An 8,060-nucleotide genomic window follows, 5' to 3' on the forward strand; every position below is an offset into this window, starting at 1 on the left:
ATAAAAATACTATTTAATTATCAATTTACAATTTATTTTTCAAATAAAGACTCTAATTCAATAATTAAAGATAATCAAATTAATTTTCTTTATAATTATAAAATAAAGTTCAAAATCTAATCATTCAAATTAGCGCATATAAAATCCTCATTGTTTTTAAATCACAAAAGCTTTAAATCAATAATTAAAAGTACTCAATCAATACAAAAATTTCTGAAAATATGCTTTCGAATAAATAAAATAAATCATAAATAATTTATTATTTAATTTTCAAAATCTGGGGTCTTACATCCTACCCCACTTATAAAAATTTTCGTCCTCAAAAATTGATATAAGATAGAAAAGATTTGCATCAACTTCACTTTCAAAAACATAACAAAATACACCGAAAAGTTTGGCACGTTCAGTTTTGTTCAAATGTGAAAGAAATCATATCTTATGAATGACAAGATATGGTCGGAAGTAATTCAAAGCACTTCTTAAGAGGGAAGTTCGAAACAAAGAATTTCACTACAAACAATCAAGGAAGAGTTGACATCAAACCACGTTGGCACAAATAAGAATTATATGTTGAAACGAAGTAACCCCTAAAACTTAACTTCTAACGTTTCCAAACCCCGTGATTCGCATAGCCTATTAACTTTATTTCGTCCATGACAACCCATTAGTGTTCCCATATACAGAAATCATTAGTATTAAGTTGGCCAGACCTAATACCATGAGGTATGCAATGGTAGACTAATAGCGTTAATTATCAGACAGTCATGCATATCAAATCTAAATTCTTGTTATCAGAACAAGTCACTGAGCATGATAGACACTCAGAGTATGCAATGAAGCATAGTCAGTCCATTCCCAAGGCTCTAACAGGAACGAATTGCTCTGATACCATAATGTAACACCCTAACTTTTAGCACGTCATGATCGTACCCAAAATAATTAGTTACTGACCTGTTTTCCTTATTTACTATTTAATATTGAGCCTTTAGTTCAATACCGCGTGTCAATTTTATCGGATGCTGGAAAATATTGTTTCAATCAAAATCATTCATCAAAAAAAAGCACACAGGTAATAATAATCATTTAATTATTAATAATGATAAATATTATACAAAAGAATTCAAAAGAAACTCAGATACAATTCCTATCCCTCTGTATAAAATAAAATCTTAAATAACAAAGGCGAGAGAATTCTATGAAAATAACTCAATACATAAACTAGACTTAAATAAAACTCATAATCGCCCGTAGGTTCATACTAAGTTCCCGAACCTGTGTCACTGAAAGGGTGGAAGATTTTGGGGTGAGAACAAAGCCACGCGTTCTCAGTATGGAATGTGAACGCCGCAATAAATAGAGTAAATACAAATAGCTAATTCATATCACAAAAACAATTCCACTTAAAACAGTTCTAAATTCCTTTCTTTAAATTACGTTACCTAAACAAAATCTCATTCACATTAACAATTTCTTATCCATAAACAACATTTCTAACTACATTATTAAGACCACAACTTAAGTAAAATATCCATCAAGCACACAGGAACATCACCAAAACAACAACACAATCACAAATAAACAAAATAAAGCAAACACAATCAAATGTAAATGCGCAAACAAAATGATGCATGCCTGTTCCTAGCGCAGGCCATGAGCTCATGCGTCGGTTGTCTACCCGCAACCCGACGTTACTCAGAGTGAACCCCGAATATGGTTCCTTTACTGTGTCAGTTAGGCCTCATCATAATGTGCATCACAGTAAGAAATAGTACTATCAGTTAGGCGAACATTCCCGCATTAGAAACCTTAGGCTATCCGTTAGGCGGGCACTTTCGCATTAGCAGTTTGGCATAAAGGCCCATTTAAACATACAATATGCTATCAGTTAGGCGGACATCCCCGCATTAGCAATCTTAGGCTATCAGTTAGGCGGGCACTTCCGCATTAGCACTCGGCACAAAGGCCCATTCGAACATACAATATCAATTACACTTTCTTTCCTAGTTCCTCATTCTTTTTCTTTCCCTTTAAGTATCTTTTCCATCCTTTATTTCTCACTTTCTTTCCTTTCCATTATGCCTCCGCATCGCCTTACAACTAAGCACACCTCCGCATCACCAAGTAGCTAAGTGTACCTCCACATCACCATGAAACTAGGCGTACCTCCGCATCACCATTTAACTTTAAATGTATCCTAGGGATAACTTACACACCTTTGATTAACTAAGTTCATACATTCTACCAAATTTGGATATATCCTTTGGGTCTAAGCCAAGTTTTACCATGTTTAGATTAGAATTGAATTAGATAGCCAACTTAATAAAATTTGCTGTTGCACTAAAGAGAATTCAGAAAAAATACAGCAAGCAGCCCTAGTTTTGATAAATCTATAATAAATTCAATTCTAATCCATTACTTCTAAATTTTGGTGAGATTACAGTCAACATACCTAAGTTTCAGAATCCACAAGTTTTAGGTTCATATCACTTCATTTGATTAATTAATTATCAATTGGAAGCGGAGCTCTGTTTTCATAAACCAGTTCAGAGTTTCCAGCAAACAACCGACCTTCCAAGTGACTTATCTAAGTCTACAAAATAGATATGAACATGAAACTTGTACTCACTTAAAATAGACTAATAGATCTTTAAAATCCTTTTGAAATCAACTCAAAATTCTGTTTAAATTAAAAGTTATAGCATCTGGAAGTTGGTACTGCAGAACCAGAAAACTAAAAAAATCTGCAGCAACCACTAAACTTCAAAAAATCATATCTTCCAAACCACTTGGCCAAATTTTCTGAACTTTTTATGGAATATTCAAGACACACTAAAGTTTTACAGAAAAATAATTTCATGTAAAAATTAGGTCTGGACTGCTCCGAAAAAGTCATTCGTTCTGCTGCCAATTATGCAGATTTCTGCAGAAATTCTGCATAAAGTATTTCCAACAACCTCACATACCAAATCCTATATTCAAGCCTAGGATTCATCTAAAACCACATTTCTAACTTTCTTCTGACTAACCAAAGTTACCCAAGAACTCTTAATTCAATATATCACAATTTTATATCTCAAGTTCTGATTCATCAAATCAATTTCCAGCAGCCATAGCAACATTCCATACACAAAATCAACAACAAGTACTAGCAGCAAGTATAACTTCAAAATACACAACATCGTCAATAATTACTACATTAAATCATTAAACCAATCACCAACTACAACCATTATTCAACTCAATCCCAACAATTATTCACACAAATCAACCATAAACCATTTGCAGTTACTCATTTAATTTTATTGGCATTCATAACTTAAAACATTTATTTTTCAAAACAAATCCCCTTCCTAGATTAGCTGTACCCGCAAGAATTAACCACGTTAAATCCGCTTACTTTAAATTCATAGCACCAGCGGTAAACCGAGATGGCGGTAGTAGCACCAATTCTAATCCCGCTCACAGCAACCATAACTTCGACAGTTCCATCAGAATACAACGATAGGGGAATTCGGTGTCAGAATAAACACAAGGACGCAACAGCTTGCCTTCTCGAATGACAAGCTTCAGCTGTGACAATTCCAACAAATACAGTGAAGCCAGGAACATCAGAAGCACACAGAGGGTTGTTATAGAGCAAATAAAATTCAAAGGTGGTGGTTATGGTAGCTAGGCACGATTAACTCACCATGAACGACGACGGCGCAGCCTCCAGCAGTGGCGACAGAGCGCGCTACTATTTAATTATCAATTTATAATTTATTTTTTAAATAAAGACTCTAATTCATTAATTAGAGATAATCAAATTAATTTTTTTTAATTATAAAATAAAGTTCAAAATCTAATTATTCAAATTAGCGCATATAAAATTCTCATTGTTTTTAAATCACTAAAACTTTAAATCAATAATTAAAAGTATTCAATCAATACAAAAGTTTTTAAAAGTACTCAATCAATACAAAAGTTTCTGAAAATATGCTTTCGAATAAATAAAATAAATCATAAATAATTTATTATTTAATTTTCAAAATCTGGGGTCTTACACGTCATGAAAAAAAAAATTTAGAATCATAATTTGAAAATTTAGATATGATATTATGGTATCAGAGCAGTTCGTCCTCGTGAGCTTGAGGGATGGATTGCTTATGCTTCAACGCATACTTTGAATTGTGTCTGTACTATTTAGAATATCTAATTGATATGTTTAGCATGAAGTTCATGAGTATACTTTTGGGAATTTGAAACACTTAACTTGAGATATTAAGACTGATCACCTTGATATCACTTGTTTGATGTGGATAGGATTCGAATGACGACTTGTAGACGTGGTCGAACCCGTATGCAGGGAGAGAATAAGGGAGATGCAACGATGGATAACCAAGCCACGCTCTTGGCTGCTATGACCACTCTTGTGAACGCTATGCACACGGATATTGCGGCTACTAACCAGGCCATGGAGTGAATGAATGGCAATGGTAGCGGAGCTGGAGAAAACTCAGCTGAAGGAGGTCCGATGACACTGGCAACCTTTCTAAGGTCAATCCCCCCAATTTTAAAGGGTTCAACTAATTCTATGGAAGCCGATAACTGGTTCGAGGCGATAGAAAGGGTAATGCAAGCACAACATATACCAGAAAATTAGTTAGTAGAATTTGCTGCATATCAGTTGAATGGGGAAGCACAACATTGGCGGCAAAGAGCTCACCGTATGCTGCAACAACGGAATGGAGATGAGGTTATCACCTGGGAGAGGTTCAGAGAGGAATTTTACAAGAAATACTTCTCGAACTCCGTGAGACAGGCTAAGCAATTGGAACTACTACAATTGAATCAATATGTATTTCGACATCTAGTATCCATGATAAATAGTTGTTTCCAGATATATTAAGAGCATTAAATTTAAGATGAGAGAGTTTCAATATAATGAAAATTTATTATCTTAAGTCTTTTTAAATTTTGATCAGAATCCCGTGTTAATAACGTGTTGTAAAATAAATAAATAAAGAAATATAATAAATATAAAATAAAAAAATAAATAAAAACTCTAGTATTGATATTCACTAATATAATTATCTCAATATAATAATAAAGTTAATGCATATATTTACGAGTGTTATATATATATATATATATATATATATATATATATATATATATATATATTTATTGTAACTTAAGACTCACGAAAAAATATAAAAAAAGAAAAAATTTATATATTTTTAGAGTGTATAATTAACAGAAATATATATATGCGCAGAGTTATTATTTCAAACTCCATTAAATATATATATTTTTTTGAGAATAATGAATGAAAAAGTCTAGGAGGCTAGCAATTTTTGTGTTTTTTGGCCAGCACTTAACTATCAAAAGAAAAATGAGTGATCTCCCACCATTAGATGTAATCTTACACCGTTAAAAAGACTATTGATGACCAATTAATGATTACAAAACACAAAAAATGCTATCCCCTAATACTCCTCGTAATGAAATGACGATCTACCTTGTCATCCTTATCATAACAACTTCGACAAAAAAAAAAATGTCAATTTAAAAGACTCACTACGAAAAAGATTCTATTTTGCCGGAGAGTCCGTGTAAAATTACTGAGAGAATCCCTTTTTCCCTTCTCGCTTTTTGGAGATCAATTTAGAGGGGTTTTTGTTTCTAATATGCCGGAGTTCTATAAATCCCATAATAAGTTGTTAATCCTCTGAAAATGAAAACCTAAACCCGCAAATCTCAAAACCACCTTCTCAATGCTTCCCTAACCAGAAGCTCTGTTTTGCTGAGCCTTTGTTCGTGTTGTCGTTCCGCGTCTCTTCGATTTCTTCTCATCAGAAACTCTTTTAGATCTCGGTAAGTGTGTATTTTGCCCTTCTTCCACAGTTGCTCCAATGGTGACAAGGTGAATTGCTTTTGTTTGAGATTTATGAATTTGGATATTTTGAGAATTAAAAGAAAAACGATCTGGTTTCATAAATCTGAAATTTTTTGAAGCACGAATGGGTTTTGTCCGCGGGTTGGGTAAAATAACACTCTCTGTTGATTTATAAAATCACACTGTTAAATTGGATGGTTTTCTTTTTTATGCATTCTTTTTGAATTCATTAGGCAATGCTCACTCTCCAGTATTTGTGTTTTAAATTTGAAGGTGAGATTTAACTTTGTTAAAAGAATAGCAACTTGAAAATGAAGTTTAATTAGCAATGCTTATTCTCTGACATTTGCATATTTTGTTTCAAAATAAGGAAGAATTGATGGTATCCTTGTCCATGATACACAGGTAAGTGTTACTTATATCACAAATATGTAATGCTGGTTCACCCTTGTAGCTATCAATTTGCCATTGCCTTTCTAATTCAAAGAATTTGTAGATCAGTTTTAAAAGGGTAGAACATTAATCTTTCATCATGTTGGGATTTTGGTGCGGAATATCTCCAAGAAGGAGATGTTCAATCTGTTCTGTTTGACAGGGAGAATAAATGATATTGATCTGTCTAGGAAGAAGAAAGAACAATTAGTGTTTATGTTTATGCTTGTATAAGAGTCTGGCTAGAATGTATAACATAGGAAGATTATTACTCTTTCAGCTCAGGAAAATGTTCTTATAGATATGTGTTTGATAAGAAAAATGCAAGGGGATGTATGGTTGAAGATTGGAGGGAGGATTTTTATGGTGAAGGTTAAATAAGTGGGATTCACAAGGTATGGTTCAGTGTGCTTCCGCTATATCAAATAATAGAAATGGTGGAACTCCTGTATGGTGAATAGCTAACATAAATCCCATAAGATATATAAGTGATGAAGCAGGGTGTATTATGTAACCCAGACAACCCAATTCAAATGTGAAGACTTTGCAAGTTCAATCTGGTGAGGATGATGAACAAAGCTTCTCTGGGCCACAAAGTTTTGTTTGTAGGAGAGTTAGAGTGAGTCTAATGAGAATTGGACCACAAAAGAAGAGTAAATCAGAGGCTAAGAGAGTGAGAAACATAGAGGCACAGAACACTATTGCTTGATGAGAAGTTGTATGAAGAAGACAAAGATGACTAGAAAAACTCATCATGAGGGATGAAGCTGCGAAAAAGTGTTCGAGATGGTAAATTTAATAGTGCTTTAAATCTTTCTATTTGAAAATGAACTTAGAAATTATAATTATTCACCACAAATTTTGTTTGAACATCATCTCACCATTAGATAGAAATACGGATAGAATAATTATGTAAAGATTCCAAACTACAAGAAAAAATACGAAGAGAGAAAAGATTGATAAGAGGTTATATTTCTTTGTCATCCATCTCCTTTAGTGATTTTCCATCTCCTTCACACTTTGTATTCAATATATCTTTTGACTCGGTGTTTGGAGGCAAATTGATGGTTTCACCTTCGGCATTGTTATTACTTTCAGTGAAATGGCAGAGAGATGGAAACTTTGAAGACCAATGAGGTTTTTTCTTTGCACGAGCGCCTTTATCATTTGTCTTCATTTTCTTCTCCCTCTTGGAGATTTCAGGACGTAACTTTTTTTGTCGTTCCTCATTTGATATGGTGTCTTTCTTTGTTATTTTCTTCCCTTTTTTCATTTGGCAAGGTCTCCTACAATATTACTCAAAATTTGAAAACTATTTGGAGTATATTGGTGCATAAAATAGATCCTCTAGTAAATAAATTAATAAATGTGAATAACTTGGATTATAGACATACGAGTATTTTCTATATTAACTAACTTGTATAAATAATCTCTATTCTCTTACGGTGGTAGCATATTTGGGCAAGGGATACATCTTATATAAAAATTTTGTAGTATCATCAATAGCAATGGATTCTAAAATTTTAACTAGTGTTTCAAGATTTGTCATATAGAAGCATAGCCTTTAGTAATTGCTCCTGTTACCTTTTACCCATAAAATTTATCACCCTCTTTTTCTCCCTACAAGGCCATTTCATATAATCAAATTCTTAAACGATCCAATATAAAATCACGAGACAACTCTAGCCCAAATATATTACAAGCAAATGTTGTAATCACATTTGTGTCAGCATTTGAGACAATTTCAACC

General features: G+C 33.1%; 1 long non-coding RNA gene across 1 annotated transcript; it reads left to right on the plus strand.

The window, feature by feature from the left end:
* The first annotated feature begins 5,919 nt into the window (after positions 1-5,919).
* LOC112772053 (uncharacterized) lies at positions 5,920-7,634 on the plus strand. The gene is made up of 2 exons (XR_003187329.3): positions 5,920-7,099; positions 7,409-7,634. It is a non-coding gene; the product is annotated as an uncharacterized lncRNA (long non-coding RNA).
* Positions 7,635-8,060: the final 426 nt, after the last annotated feature.

The sequence above is a fragment of the Arachis hypogaea genome, chromosome 18 (assembly GCF_003086295.3).
Source record: "Arachis hypogaea cultivar Tifrunner chromosome 18, arahy.Tifrunner.gnm2.J5K5, whole genome shotgun sequence".
NCBI classification, from domain to species: Eukaryota; Viridiplantae; Streptophyta; class Magnoliopsida; order Fabales; family Fabaceae; genus Arachis; species Arachis hypogaea.